We start from the raw sequence: 16,206 nt of genomic DNA, 5'->3' as shown, positions 1-16,206 counted from the left end.
CTTAAAATGCCAGGCACGTTTATCCGCTCCTTTTATTTTATTTCGTGTGTGGATCACATAACCACAGAGGTGGTTCCCCTTCCCTTAACCTCGACAGCCCAACTGGGACAGAAGTGCAAACTATCATCTACCTATCTGGGAGTGGAGTGGTTGGATACAGGGAGATGGAGCATTTGCAGTTAGTAAAGTTCTGATGTCGGTTTTTATTTCCTTTCATTTTTGGATAGATATCGGGAGCCTTTTTTTTTTTTTAAGTACAAATTTTGTTTTCTGTGCAACATTCTGATCATAGTTTCCCATCGCAAAGCTCTTTCCAGATCCTTCCTCCCCATCCACCACCCCGTACTAACCCAGGCCTGCCCTTAGATGTGGTTGATGCATACCCAGGTGAGTCTCCATTGGAGAAAGGACGATATTCCCATCTCCTATGACTGTCAATGGCCGATGACCTAAATGCCAGTGACTTCGGACTTGACTCCATTTTCCCCTCTGAGAACTGGGTTTGGATCTGTTGAACGCAGGCAGGCCCTCGGTTTTGAAACAAACAAACAAACAAACAAACAAACAAACAAACAAACACACCAAAAAATATTTAAAGCAGGCAACAACTGCCTGCACGCCAAGAGACTGTTGACTCCTCTTTGGAGATAGTACGATGTGAAACTTGCTTAATACAGTAGAGTCCACACAACACAAAGGGAACACTTTAACAAATTATGAAGGAGAGAGGGGGGTATGTTTATCTACCTCCTCTTGTTTCTCAGACTAGAGATTTCATCTTCCTCTGTCTCTCGAGTGCTGGTGGCTTTGCTGCTGGTTTGGGGGGGGGTTGGGATAGGGATAGGAAGAGAAAAGGCTTGAGTGCTGATTTTAAAGCTCTCTCTCTCTCTAAAGCTCTCTCTCTCTAAAGCTCTCTCTCTCTCTCCCCCCTCCTTCTCTCTCTCTTTACACACACACACACACACACACACACACACACACACACACACACACACACACACTGGAGAGGAAGACAGGAAGACCTATCTAGATGCAACGTGAAGAAGGCCTATGTCAGATGAGTTAATGGCTAGGGAACTGTTAGCTGGCTAGTCTGCCATTTTGTTGCAGTTGCTAGTATTATAAGGACACTTTCTCATTGGTTGTTTCTGCTGTTGCTGCCAGAATTCATTACATATTCTGTTAGGCTCTTCTGTGTGATAACACACTCAGAAACCGAACACTGTAGGAGTCAGTCTAACTGCTTTCTTTGTTGTCTAGTTACCCGCAATAATCTTGGACCTGAACTGAACACCCAGCAGCACTTCCCGCACCCACCCATGTATAAGCTTTTATAACCTGGACCACCAACACTAGAGCGACAGGGCAGACAGAGACTATTTGGAACCGGACTTCCATTTTGAGTTTTTGTTTGTGTTCTTGTTTTTTTCTCCTGTCCTGTCCTGTCCTGTCCTGTCCTGTCCTGTCCTGTCCTCTCTGTCTGTCTGTCTGTCTGTCTGTCTGTCTGTCTGTCTGTAAATCCACACATATAGTTCTTTCCACATCTTATATCTCAAAACAAATAATGCTTGCTGTGATCCTCATTTCATTCAAGGGTACTACTCTCTAGACCAGAGGAGCCCCCTTACAATTCTCCACAGGTAGTGATGACCGGAGTGTTCAGTGCGACTAAGCAGGAATTATATGGTTGCCGCCATTATGCTTGATCTTACCGAAGGTAGGGTTGCGGGGCATGGTTGCCACGATGGCGACCAGTAGACCGTGATTGAGGAGACGGAACAATAATTAACCTACAATTCTCCCTCTCGGTCAACTGTTTCTCTGTCACTCTCTGTCTCTCTTCCCTCCTTCCCTCCCCCGTCTCTCAGACCTGAATGAGCATTGGAACTAAAGTAAATGTACATGTGAAAAGAAGCCAGGTGTGGTGCTGCATGTCTTTGATTGCATCACTTGAGAGGTGAAGGTGGGTAGAACTCTGTGAGCAGGCTGCAGACCTGATCCAGGTACTGATTTCCAGGGCTTTGTGCAAAGACCCCTGACTCAACTAAAGAAATGAGGAGGAAAATAAAGAAACAGATACAATTAACTTGGAATAAACCAAACAAACTAAGAAAAAGGAAAGGCAGTAATGGAGTGGCCTGGCTTACAGAGGAGGGGCAGACATTTATCTGCCATTGCCTCCCTCGGTTGAACACACAAACACACGCATGGGGGAGGGGGGAGAGACAGAGACAGAGAGAGACAGAGAGACAGAGAGAGGAAGAGAGACAGGGAGACAGAGAGAGAGACAGACACAGAGAGAGAGAGAGACAGACAGACAGAGACAGAGAGACACAGAAAATTCGATCTCTCTCTCTCTCTCTCTCTCTCTCTCTCTCTCTCTCTCTCTCTCTCTCTCATCACAGGCTGAGCTCAGGGACAGTGAGTTCCACACTCACTCAGAAAAACTCTGTCTCCAGTCACCCTCACCCACACGCCTTCAAAATGATCCATTGTACTATTTTAGATTTATGTCTGAGGAGCCCCTCTCCCTCCGCCTCCTCCTGTTACGTTGTAGAAACGTTTAATCCCAAACAGGGCTTCTCTCCTACCCTGCCTTGATGATTCTGTTCCTGGATAAAAGATACACAAGCTTTATTATCTACAGGAAGCCTTAAATAGCACTAGAAGACCTGGGCAGGCAGATATCTACCCTCTAGGTTGTTAGTTTTGGGGGTTTTGTTTGTTTGTTTGTTTTTGTGTTTTTTGTTGTTGTTTTTAATTTTTTTAGATTTGTTTTTTATTTATCTGAGTATGCTGCAGTTATCTTCAGACACACCAGAAGAGATCAATCAGATCTCATTACAGATGGTTGTGAGCCACCATGTGGTTGCTGGCAATTGAACTCAGGACGTCTGGAAGAGCAGTCAGTGCTCTTAACCGCTGAGCCATCTCTCCAGCCCCTGTTGTTGTTTTTTGTTTTGGTCAAAAACCTGGATTCTCGGGGTTGGGGATTTAGCTCAGTGGTAGAGCGCTTGCCTAGCAAGCGCAAGGCCCTGGGAAGAGCAAGGTCCCCAGCTCCGGAAAAAAAGAAAAGAGGAAGAAAAAACAAACAAAACAAACAAAACAAAAAAAACCCTCTGGATTCTCAGGAGCTGTGTGGTGTGTCCTCTTATGTTCTGGTGCCCTCTTCTGGCATGCAGACATATAGGAATCAGAGAGAGCCCACATTTTTGTCCAGGAACAAACAAACTGCCAAACTGCCAAACAAACAACAAAGGATTGTAGGTTTTGACTGGCTCTGTAGGTTTCAGAGAAAGGCAGGGCAGACCTCTGTGAGTTTGGGACTAGACTACTCTACCGAGCAAGTTCCAGGGAGGGATTCCACAGGAGCACAGTGGACTGGACAAAATTTTGACTTTGTAATTTTATTTTTTGCCCAATTGGGATTTATGATTTGATTGTCACAAAACTTATACCTTTCATTTTATTTTATTTTCGGCCAAAATTTCATTTTCAGTTTCACTTCCGATTTAACTTTTAATTTCTTGTCGCGCTTATGTTCGGATCGAGTTAATTCTCTGGGGAGCTGTGCCCTTGCCACTGGTGCTGGCAGAAGGGGATCCCGGAGATCTAGAGGTTCTGTGTGGTGGGCTGTGTGGCAGAGGAAAAAAATGAAATTAAGAACATATATAAATCTATGGATTTGTATAAGGAGAAACGTATGGTATGGTGGGAAGATGTAAGGGAGAGAAAAATAAAAAATAGATAGATAGATAGATAGATAGATAGATAGATAGATAGATAGATAGATAGAGTGATTCATGCTCCCAGCCTCCTATGTACAGAGTTCCCCGAGGCGTTTTTACTCGCCAAATAAAGACTGCGGTGTTTCCCAACACACCATGTGAATGTCCGTGGCTGTCGAAATTATTTCATTTATGTTTTTCACGTTTGTCGTCCGTGTCACTTCAAGGCCATTGTGACTTCAGTCTTGTTATTGATTCATATATGCTTTCTATTTCTTTTCATTTTTCAAAACCTTTTTGTCTAAATTGTATTTGTCATTCACCTTGATTTAAACATTTATTAAAGTCCAGTTTGCCATTTATTCGTATTTACTCGTATTTTATTATTATTTTATAAATTTATTCCATCATTTCGTTTCAGTCGTCTATATTTGCCCTTCATCTCGTTCCCGCTTTTCTTTTTTTCTTTTTTCTTTTTTCTTTTTCAGAGCTGGGGACTGAATCCAGGGCCTTGCATTTGCTAGGCAAGCACTCTACCACAGAGCTAAATCCCCAACCCCGTCGTTCCCACTTTATGTCTGTTAACATTTAATTGTTTTATCTCCCTTGTCCTTCTGTGTCCCTCGTCTTAATTTCTGCTTTATTGTTTTCTTTTTTTTTTAAATTTATTTATTTAACGCATGTGAGTACACTGTAGCTGTCTTCAGACACACCAGAAGAGGGCATCAGGTCTCATTACAGATGGTTGTGAGCCACCATGTGGTTGCTGGGATTTGAACTCAGGACCTCTGGGAGAGCGGTCAGTGCTCTTAACCGCTGAGCCATCTCTCCATCCCATCTGTTTTATTGTTTACATCGCACTTACTCTGTTTTTATGGCGATCTATTAACTTTTTTCCATGTCAGTCGTCGGTATCTGTTGATCACCTTGATTTTTTTTTTTCTTTTTCTTTTTTTCGGAGCTGGGGACCGAACCCAGGGCCTTACTCTTGCTAGGCAAGCGCTCTACCACTGAGCTAAATCCCCAACCCCGATCACCTTGATTTTTGTTTTATTGTTTATTCACATTGACTCTTTATTCATTATTATTTTTAAGTAAAATAAAATAAATAAAATTTAAATATGGTAAAAATATTTGTTAAACAGATATTAAAAGGGAGGTCTACAGCAGATTTTTAAACTAACGGGCACACACACACACACACACACACACACACACACACACACACACACACAAATTTCTCCCAGAGGTCCTGAGTTCAATTACCAGCAACCACAAGGTGGCTGACAACCATCTGTAATGGGATCTGATGCTCTCTTCTGGTGTGTCTGAAAATAGCTACAGTGTACTCTTACGCATAAATAAAATAAATAAATCTTTAAAAAAAATAAAATAAAATATGAGGTTGGCTCTCTTTGCTCCTCTCTTTGCTCTTTTGCTCTTCCTCTCTTCCCCTCTTCCCCTTTGTCCCTTCTCTCCCCATTCCCTCCCAAATTCTCTCCACGTGCTCATGACTGGCCTTTACTCTCTTCTTCTACCTTTCTTCTCTCATTAAACCTCTCCGTGGAGGGGAGGGGTGTGTGTGTGAGTGGGGGGAGGGGGGAATGAGGTTGACCAGTCTTCCTGTGTAACAGAGGTTTAAAAGGAGGCTGGTCGACAAAACGTTTTTTTGTGGTTTTTATTCTCTCTCTCTCTCTCTCTCTCTCTCTCTCTCTCTCTCTCTCTCTCTCTTTCTCTCTCTCTTAATCAACTCGGAAGTCGATCTGCTGTCCCTTTTATTAAAAGCCAAAGTATTAAGTGGCGAGCCGATGTTTCAACTTTCACCATTCTGTTCCTTTCACCAAAAAGAGGGGGTTCTTTGGCTTTTCCTTTCCTTTTTGAAACAAAACGAAAGGAGGAGCTCGACCAGTTGGCCTAGCTTCCCTGTTCCTTTTCCCTCTTCCACGGTATGCTCGATGAAATAAAGTAAATAAATGAAGTTTCTAGTTATGTATTTGTTTGGGAGACCCGAACTCTCTCTCAAGAGAGAGTTGCATCTTCCCGCTGCCGCCCCCCCCCCCCCACACACACACAAGGCCTCCTCCCTGTATGTGGGGGGAGGGGGAGGGGTGGACAGGAGCTAGCTGAGAGGGGGTGGGGTGGGGCGGGGCTGGAGAATATGCAGGTTCCTGAAGGTCAGTCGGGGAAGTACTGCTGCTGCCCTAGCACGCTTCAGTGCCTCTTTAGAGTTTAGAGTTTTCTAAAGTTTTCTGCCTGAAATCAGCGAGTGATGATTTCACTGTGAAATGATGTCTGATCATCGCTCTCGCTGTCCTGTCAGGGCTCCGGCTCCTGGCAAATGTCTGACTGAAGGAAACCTTAGTTAGACTCACACCCAGCTGTTTGGAAATGGTAATGGAGTTGATAGCACACCCTGGGGGAAAGAGGCAGACTCCCTTTTTGCTCACTCTCAATTCCCAGCCTCGCCCTGCCAGCTCGGGGATTTCTAAGTAAGGGTGAATCTGGACCATATATGTACAGGGTTTGGCGTTTCTGATTCATGTTTAATGTTTAGTTAAATAAAGCTTGTCAAGGGCTGGAGAGATGGCTCTCCACAGAGGTGGTTCCCCTTTTCTTAACCCGACTGGGACAGAAGTGCAAACTATCATCTACCTATCTGGGAGTGGAGTGGTTGGATACAGGGAGATGGAGCATTTGCAGTTAGTAAAGTTCTGCTGTCGGTTTTGTTTTGTTTTGTTTTGTTTTGTTTTGTTTTGTTTCCTTTCATTTTTGGATAGATTTTTTGGATAGCCTTTTTTTTCTTTTTAAATACAAATTTTGTTTTCTGTGCAACATTCTGATCATAGTTTCCCATCGCAAAGCTCTTTCCAGATCCTTCCTCCCCATCCACCACCCCGTACTAACCCAGGCCTGCCCTTAGATGTGGTTGATGCATACCCAGGTGAGTCTCCATTGGAGAAAGGACGATATTCCCATCTCCTATGACTGTCAATGGCAGATGACTTAAATGCCAGTGACTTCGGACTTGACTCCATTTTCCCCTCTGAGAACTGGGTTTGGATCTGTTGAACGCAGGCAGGCCCTCGGTTTTGAAACAAACAAACAAACAAACAAACAAACAAACAAACAAACACACCAAAAAATATTTAAAGCAGGCAACAACTGTCTGCACGCCAAGAGACTGTTGACTCCTCTTTGGAGCTAGTACGATGTGAAACTTGCTTAATAAAGTAGAGTCCACACAACACAAAGGGAACACTTTAACAAATTATGAAGGAGAGAGGGGGGGTATGTTTATCTACCTCCTCTTGTTTCTCAGACCAGAGATTTCATCTTCCTCTGTCTCTCGAGTGCTGGTGGCTTTGCTGCTGGTTTGGGGGGGGGATTGGGATAGGGATAGGAAGAGAAAAGGCTTGAGTGCTGATTTTAAAGCTCTCTCTCTCTCTCAAGCTCTCTCTCTCTAAAGCTCTCTCTCTCTCTCTCCCCCTCCTTCTCTCTCTCTTTACACACACACACACACACACACACACACACACACACACACACACACACACTCACTCACTTCCTAGGATGAAAGAAAAGAAATGAAAAGGAAGGCACCCATGGTGATGCATGACTTTGATCTCACTTTGGTCTCAGCACTGGAGAGGAAGATAGGAAGACCTATCTAGATGCAACGTGAAGAAGGCCTATGTCAGATGAGTTAATGGCTAGGGAACTGTTAGCTGGCTAGTCTGCCATTTTGTTGCAGTTGCTAATATTATAAGGACACTTTCTCATTGGTTGTTTCTGCTGTTGCTGCCAGAATTCATTACATATTCTGTTAGGCTCTTCTGTGTGATAACACACTCAGAAACCGAACACTGTAGGAGTCAGTCTAACTGCTTTCTTTGTTGTCTAGTTACCCGCAATAATCTTGGACCTGAACTGAACACCCAGCAGCACTTCCCGCACCCACCCATGTATAAGCTTTATAACCTGGACCACCAACACTAGAGCGACAGGGCAGACAGAGACTATTTGGAACCGGACTTCCATTTTGAGTTTTTGTTTGTGTTCTTGTTTCCTGTCCTGTCCTGTCCTGTCCTGTCCTGTCCTGTCCTGTCCTGTCTGTCTGTCTGTCTGTCTGTCTGTCTGTCTGTCTGTCTGTCTGTAAATCCACACATATAGTTCTTTCCACATCTTATATCTCAAAACAAATAATGCTTGCTGTGATCCTCATTTCATTCAAGGGTACTACTCTCTAGACCAGAGGAGCCCCCTTACAATTCTCCACAGGTAGTGATGACCGGAGTGTTCAGTGCGACTAAGCAGGAATTATATGGTTGCCGCCATTATGCTTGATCTTACCGAAGGTAGGGTTGCGGGGCATGGTTGCCACGATGGCGACCAGTAGACCGTGATTGAGGAGACGGAACAATAATTAACCTACAATTCTCCCTCTCTCTGTCAACTGTTTCTCTGTCACTCTCTGTCTCTCTTCCCTCTTTCCCTCCCCGTCTCTCAGACCTGAATGCCTCCTCTGTTGAACACACAAACACACACGCGCCGAGAGAGCGAGAGAGCGAGAGAGCGAGAGAGCGAGAGAGCGAGAGAGCGAGAGCGAGAGAGCGAGAGAGCGAGAGAGAGAGAGAGAGAGAGAGAGAGAGATCTGTTAATCTGTTTGTCTCCCTCCCCTAGTTTTCAGACAGGGTTTCTTTATGAAAAGAAAGAAACTGGTAGCTGTAGGCTGGTAGCTGCTGGCTGTTAAAGGTCTAGGTAAAACAATGTGATGGCCTAAGAGGAAAATAAAAACAGATACAATTAACTGTTAAGGCCTAGATGCCGTGTGAATGAGGCCTACATCAGATTGGTTAAGATAACTGTCACCTGGCTAGCCTGCCATTTTAATATTGCAAGGACGCCTTCTCATAGGTTGTTTCTGCTGTCACTGCCAGAGTTCATTACATATTCTGTTAGGTTCTGTATGACACACACTCAGAAACCAAACATTGTAGAATCCAGTGTGTCCTTGAGTGCGTGTCTACAATGCGTGCGTGCGTGCGTGCGTCTGTGCATGCGTGTGTCCATGGCCATGCTAGAGCCCACTCCAGATTTGTGTTTCAGAGATCTTTACTTATTTATTTTTCCTGCCTTGGCTTGTGTAGGCACTAAGTCACCACACTTCCCGAAAAACAAAATGAAACAAAACAAAACAAAATCCACCAACAAATGGACCAAACCCAAACCCCAAGCCAGACAAACAAATATTCCTGCCTGCCTGTCTGTCTATCAGGGCTACAACAGAGAGAAGTGGAATCTTGAATGAACAAAACTAGAATACCTAAGTCTGCCTGTTTCCCCTCTTCCCACCCTCCCCTGCCCCCCAGCCCATCCCCTAGAGCTGGTCTAGCATGTTCTCTGACCCTGGGGGTGCGGTGAACCGGCCTGCCTTGCTAAACTCTGTAGTGTATAAACTTGGTAACTCTAGAAAGCAGGAGCTGAAAATGTGCAGATAAGGTGGTGGTCGAGCTGTGTGTGTGTTGGTGTGGGAGGGAGACTGCTTCGGTAACTGCTGCTTTTCAATGTCCGGCTGAAACTCTGTGCTTATGATGTATCTTTTGGTTTATTCGATTTTACTTACTGTCTATTGGGTTTGCATTTGATTTTTATTGATTTTATTGATATTTATGTTTAACTATTTTGACCTGGCTAAAACTGACTGACTGACTGACTGACTGACTAAGTCTACCTGGCATACAGGAGGAATTCAAGGACGAATGATTGTTTAAGTATGACAAAAATAAGTAAGTAAGTAAGTAAGTAAGTAAGTAAGTAAGTAAGTAAGTAAAGGGGTTGGGGATTTAGCTCAGTGGTAGAGCGCTTGCCTAGCAAGTGCAAGGCCCTGGGTTCTGTCCCCAGCTCCGAAAAAAAAGAAAAAAAAAGTAAGTAAGTAAGTAAGTAAGTAAGTAAGTAAGTAAGTAAATAAATAAATAAATAAATAAATAAATAAATAAATAAATACGATCATTTAGAAGTAATATAGGCAGAAGGAGAACATGTGGCTGTGGATGGTCTGAGGCTTCTGGCTGCTTTTGGGTGCCTCTTCACCTTTCTGCACGTGCAAACTGAGTTTAATTAAGTTCTGTTTCCCTAGAGGCTGGGAAAGGAGAAACAGAAGTGACCTGGAACATCAGGGCTAATGGCGGCTGCTTCCATCTTGGTGAGGTCAGGTGTCAGCCAAGCTGGCTGCCAACCATCCACAGTTGAATCCAAAGTGCCCAAATGGGACACTATAACAAATCATGTATACAGATTTGTGTATATAGAAAACATTTTTCCTTTCTCTTCTTTTCTTTTCTTGAGAAATTCAGCTGGTCCTGATGTCTTTCCCTCGGTGTGTCCCTCTGTCATCTCTCTCTCTCTGTCTCTTTGTCTTACTGTCTCTGTCTGTCTCTGTCTGTCTCTGTCTCTGTCTCTGTCTCTGTCTCTGTCTCTCTCTCTCTCTCTCTCTCTCTCTGTGTGTGTGTGTGTGTGTGTGTGTGTGTGTGTTCCTTAATCTCAGCAGCACTACTCATCCAATCGATTTTCCTCTCCCCTTGTCTCCTTCACATGGCTATTACCCCACCTTAAACAGCACTAGAAGAGCCTGGCAGGCAGATATCTACCCTCTATGCTGTCAGAATTTTTTTTTTTTTTTTTTTTTTAAAGTCAAAACCTGGATTCTCAGGAGCCATGTGGTGTGTCCTCCTAGGTTCTGGTGCCCTCTTCTGGCATGCAGACATATAGTCAGCAGAGAGAGCTGTGTGGGTGGCCGAGGCAGGCAGAGTGGACCTCTGTGAGCTTGAGGCTAGATAAGTCTACGGAGCAAGTTCCATGACTGCCTGGGCTATACCAAAAGAAACGTACCTTGAGGCAAAACAAAACAAAGCAGAAAAGGTTCTGCTTTTATTTTACAGACATGTGTTCTCTCTAGTCCTATTGACTATAGAAGTTTGATCATGAAGTCACATTGATTTTTATTACAGAGTTTATTTGTGTGTGTGTGTGTGTGAGAGAGAGAGAGAGAGAGAGAGAGAGAGAGAGAGAGAGAGTTTTTTCTTTAATCTTCAAACATATTTTTTATTGTTTATTTATTTTATGAGCACACTGTCACTGTCTTCAACACACAAGGAGAGGATTCCATTACAGATGGTTGTGAGCCACCATGTGGTTGCTGGGATTTGAACTAAGGATCTCTGGAAGAGCAGTCAGTGCTCTTCACCGCTGAGCCGTCTCTCCAGCCCTGAAACAATATCTTGAATAAACAATAACAAAAACACTAAAACTAAGTCTGCCAGTTTCCTCTTTCTTTTCTCTCTCTCTCTCTCTCTCTCCCTCTCCCTCCCTCCCTCCCTCCCTTCCTTCTTTCTTCCTTTCTTTCTTTTTCTTCAGATAGGATTTCTTAGTGAATGATATTTATGTTGATATAAATTTTTTACGTACTTTTGACTGGCTAACTAACTAGCTAAGTCTGCCTGTCCTAAAGAAGGAGTTCCCCTGCCACAACTAAATACGTGCATAGAAAAAAATATATAATTATTAACTTGGGATGAAACTAATGTAACAAGCAAGCAAACAAACGCACAAACAAACAAAGTAGGGATGGTGGTGCTGGGTGCCTGGTATATGGGAGATGGGAGACCTGTGGTCTAGAGCGTCCAGAGCTCTGGCCTCCATACTCTGGACTGCATTCTCTCTAGCAATCTTCCCAAAGTGGCTGTATTTAACCATGTTTTTATTTTTTAAATTGGCTCTCTCTCTCTCTCTCTCTCTCTCTCTCTCTCTCTCTCTCTCTCTTTCTCCCTCCCTCCCTCCCTCCCTCCCTCCCTCCCCCCACCACACACACAGAGGCACGTGTGAACAAGGGAATGCAAATGCACAAAATAAGTATGTTTTGATCAGAGTGAAAACAAATCACGGGAATTTTAACCATTCCACCATCATTCCACCATTCTTTTAATTTACTCTCTGTGTTTAGTCTTCCAAAGAGGGTGGCAGGTGTGTGGTTTGGTGAGTGCCGGCTGGCGGTGGCAGCGAGGAACAGAGAACAACAACAACCCCCTCCCCATCGGGATCGGTGGAGGGTTTTAAAAATGAGTGAGCCATTTAAAAATGGTGTGGAACTGAGGTCGCCGCCACCCTCCCTCACGCCGGAGTTTGGACGCTCCCTTTTCCTAACTGTGCCTGTTCCTTGCTAATTGTTAACCGATTCGAGAGTGCATGTCCTTTCACTTAGAGGTGGCCTGTTTTCACCGCTCGTCCTACTTTCCTTTTCTGGGTGCCTGAGGGGGTTGGCCCCGAGTCCATCCCGCGTTCACTGTGTTCCGGCGGGACAACCGGGACCGTTTGTGCCATTCGGGAGAAGTGGTGGGTACCTGCCCCGTTGTGCGTGGGTGAGTGTCCCCCTGAGCTAGGGAGGTCACTCTGGAGAGACGGAATGAGTGTGTGTGGCGGCGGCGGCGTGACAGTCTGTATTGGTTTGCTTGATCGAGATCGCTGTCGGGCGACACCTAGTGGCGACAAGTTTCCGCAACGCTCCTGTCCCCCGGTTGGTGACAAAGGACGGGGAAGTGCCTGTGGTGAGCCGGCCAGGGTGAGAGGGTGACAGGCAAGCAGGCGGGTGCGCGACGGAGACGCCGTCCTGTCTGGGGACCATCTCTAGCTAGGAGGTTGTACCTGGAGAACTTCAGGGAGGGTGGCTGCCGACCTATTGGGACACAAGGAGGGGTTGGTGGCAGCTGGATGAGGTCGACCAGAAGGCTTGGGCCCGTCCCGGTTTTTTTTTTTAATTTTTTTTTAAATTTTTTATTTTATTTTATTTTATTTTTTATTTCTTCCTCCTCTCCGGTCCCAGCCAGCGGGACCATAGACACTTTTGAGGCCGAGAGGGTGCTGTGTCCCCGGCCTCCGAGCCGAGGTGGCCCGGCCCGGGGGCGCCACGGAGTTTTTTTTTTTTTTTCTTTTCCAGGAGTCCCTTCGGTCCCAGCCAGCGGGACCATAGACACTTTGAGGCCGAGAGGGTGCTGTGTCCCCGGCCTCCGAGCCGAGGTGGCCCGGCTAGGGGCGCCACGGGTTTTTTTTTTCTTTTCCAGGAGTCCTTCGGTCCCTGATAGCGGGAGCCTGGACCTCTGAGGCCGAGAGGGTGCTGTGTCCCCGGCCTCCGAGCCGAGGTGGCCCGGCTAGGGGCGCCACGGAGTTTTTTTTTTTTTTTTCTTTTCCAGGAGTCCCTTCGGTCCCTGATAGCGGGAGCCTGGACCTCTGAGGCCGAGAGGGTGCTGTGTCCCCGGCCTCCGAGCCGAGGTGGCCCGGCTAGGGGGCGCCACGGAGTTTTTTTTTTTTTTTCTTTTCCAGGAGTCCCTTCGGTCCCTGATAGCGGGAGCCTGGACCTCTGAGGCCGAGAGGGTGCTGTGTCCCCGGCCTCCGAGCCGAGGTGGCCCGGCTAGGGGCGCCACGGAGTTTTTTTTTTTTTTTTTTCTTTTCCAGGAGTCCCTTCGGTCCCTGATAGCGGGAGCCTGGACCTCTGAGGCCGAGAGGGTGCTGTGTCCCCGGCCTCCGAGCCGAGGTGGCCCGGCTAGGGGGCGCCACGGAGTTTTTTTTTTTTTTTTCTTTTCCAGGAGTCCCTTCGGTCCCTGATAGCGGGAGCCTGGACCTCTGAGGCCGAGAGGGTGCTGTGTCCCCGGCCTCCGAGCCGAGGTGGCCCGGCTAGGGGGCGCCACGGAGTTTTTTTTTTTTTTTTTTTCTTTTCCAGGAGTCCCTTCGGTCCCTGATAGCGGGAGCCTGGACCTCTGAGGCCGAGAGGGTGCTGTGTCCCCGGCCTCCGAGCAGTGGCCCGGCTAGGTGGCGCCACTTTTTTTTTTTTTCTTTTCCAGGAGTCCCTTCGGTCCCTGATAGCGGGAGCCTGGACCTCTGAGGCCGAGAGGGTGCTGTGTCCCCGGCCTCCGAGCCGAGGTGGCCCGGCTAGGGGGCGCCACGGAGTTTTTTTTTTTTTCTTTTCCAGGAGTCCCTTCGGTCCCTGATAGCGGGAGCCTGGACCTCTGAGGCCGAGAGGGTGCTGTGTCCCCGGCCTCCGAGCCGAGGTGGCCCGGCTAGGGGGCGCCACGGAGTTTTTTTTTTTTTTTCTTTTCCAGAGTCCCTTCGGTCCCTGATAGCGGGAGCCTGGACCTCTGAGGCCGAGAGGGTGCTGTGTCCCCGGCCTCCGAGCCGAGGTGGCCCGGCTAGGTGGCGCCACGGATTTTTTTTTCTTTTCCAGGAGTCCCTTCGGTCCCTGATAGCGGGAGCCTGGACCTCTGAGGCCGAGAGGGTGCTGTGTCCCCGGCCTCCGAGCCGAGGTGTCCCGGCTAGGGGGCGCCTCCGAGACTTTATTTTTTCCAGGATCCTCCCCGGTCCCTGCCAGCGGGAGCATGGACTTCTGAGGCCGAGGGGAAGCTGTGTTCCAGGCTATCTACCATGGCCTCCTCGGTCTGTGAGCACTCAGGGTTCTAAGGTCGACCAGTTGTTCCTTTGCGGTCCGGTTCTCTTTCTACATGGGGACCTCTTGGGGACACGTCACCGAACATGACTTCCAGACGTTCCGTGTGGCCTGTCATGTTTATCCCTGTGTCTTTACACTTTTCATCTTTGCTATCTGTCCTTATTGTACCTGGAGATATATGCTGACACGCTGTCCTTTTGACTCTTTTTGTCATTAAAGGACGTTGGAAGGCTTGCACCAAGGCTGTTTGCTTGTCCAGCCCTAGCTCTTTTCTTCTGCGCATGGGCCTCTTCGATGCTTGAAGCTTAGCGTCCCCCATGAGTACGCGCTTCCTGCTTTCCCGTGCTTGCTTGCCTGTGCTCTCTGGGGCAGCTTTATGACAACCGCCCGCGTGTCAGGCGTTCCCGATTTCCCCGTGGTGGTTGTCGTCCGTTACCGGTAGGAGTCGTTGGTGCCGAGTGCGACTGGAAGGGTTTTCCCGTTTGGTGCAGTGAGCCTGGCGTGCTCCTCTTCTGCGACCGTTTTTTATTTTTTTTTTTTTTTTTTTTTTTGGGAAGGAGTTCGAACCTCCGCTGCTTGGTGGTGTGTCCCTTTCTTTCCTGCTGTGTGCCTCCCGAGTTGCACCTTTTCTAGAATTTTATTTTTTTATTTTTATTTTTTTTATTTTTTTTTGAAGGAGTTCCCGAACCTCCGCTGCCCGTTGAGTGGTTCTTCCACGCCACGTGCCTCCGAGTGCAACGCTTCCTTTTTCTCGCCCTCGAGAAGGGTAAATTTTTTTTTTGTGTGTGTGTGGCAGTGTTCGACTTCTTCCCGTGCTCTCTCTCGCTCTTCTCGCTCGTATTCCCGTCCAGTGCGTGTTAGAAAGCTCTCACGCCCGTTGTTCCCGATGCATGGCGTGTCTCGCTCCCGTTGGATCGATGTGGTGCTGCTGCGTTCTCTTCGGGCCGGGGCCTAAGCCGCCAGGCGAGGGAGGACATTCACGAAGTCATGGCGCGAATGGCGACCGCTCTTCTCGTTCTGCCAGCGGGCCTCGTCTCTCTCCCCATTCCTTTGCAGGGTGGTGTGTGGAAGTCAGGTGCGGCTGTCGGCACTGGCTGACCGCGCACACTTGTTGCTGTGGTTCGCGGTGTCCCTGTGGACGTGTCGGGGGCCTTGCCCCCACGCTTTTCATGCGGCCCTCTTGTGGGAAGGTGGTAGACCCGCTGCGGTGCACCCTTCCCGAATGGTGTGTGCACGCGCCCTGCTTTGGTGCGGTGCTCCTGGAGCGTTCCCGGCTTTGACCACCAAGGTGCCCGCTTCTGAGTTGGCGGTGGCGCTTCCCGCTCCCCGGCGTGCCTCCTGTGCTCCATGGTGCTTGTGCCTTTACGCTTCCCTTGTCCTAGTTGCCGGCTTTCTGCACGGTGACAAAAGGGGGTCGAGGAGTTGGTGTGCGTTAAAAGGCTCCTTCCGTTGGGTGAGCGCCCACCCCGTGCCTATGTTTTTGGTGCCTTCACCCGCGGGCCCTGCGCGGTTAGGGTGGCTGAGCGATCGCGGCTGCCCCTTTAAAGACCGGACTCCCTCAGTCAATCTCCTCCTGTGTGCGCCTTGAAGAGGCCTGGCCTCGGCGGGGACCGCAGGTCCCCCGGTCCGCGAATGCTCAAGAAGACCCGGAGAAAGAGACCTTTGCCGATACCGCAGACCCCCACCAGCTGGCGCGTGGTCCTTCCCGTTCTGTCCCGCGCCTGTTGCTCGTTTCCCGTTCGTGCAGGAGCCCTTGGCTGCTCGTCGGTGTTGGGTTCGTCCCGCCTCAGTGAGGTGCCTTCTCTAGCTATCTTCGGAAAGCGCATCTCCGAGGGGCTTCTCCCGGATGGTCCCCTCGGCTGCCCGCCTGACCTCAGCTTCTGCACAGCGCAGCGCTGCTCTCCAGCCTGCCGCGCCCGCGCCTCCCGCTCCGAGTACGAGGAGGGATCACGCGGGACGGGGCTCTGTCGACCTGCCGCTGTGCGG

At 48.1% G+C, this 16,206-nt stretch overlaps 1 long non-coding RNA gene across 2 annotated transcripts in view; it reads left to right on the top strand.

Annotated features, from left to right (window-relative positions):
- The first annotated feature begins 11,978 nt into the window (after positions 1-11,978).
- The window catches only part of LOC147997629 (uncharacterized), an 18,136-nt gene continuing 13,908 nt past the window's right edge, over positions 11,979-16,206 (top strand). For both annotated transcript variants that reach the window (XR_015647676.1, XR_015647677.1), the window contains exon 1: positions 11,979-12,116. This is a non-coding gene — a long non-coding RNA (uncharacterized LOC147997629). The remainder of the gene's footprint in view (positions 12,117-16,206) is intronic.

Source organism: Rattus norvegicus, unplaced genomic scaffold, assembly GCF_021556685.1.
Source record: "Rattus norvegicus strain SHRSP/BbbUtx unplaced genomic scaffold, alternate assembly SHRSP_T2T unassigned-0000110, whole genome shotgun sequence".
Taxonomy (NCBI): domain Eukaryota; kingdom Metazoa; phylum Chordata; class Mammalia; order Rodentia; family Muridae; genus Rattus; species Rattus norvegicus.
The sequence above is the reverse complement of the archived record's forward strand: the minus strand, read 5'-3'. Positions and strand labels throughout refer to the sequence as shown.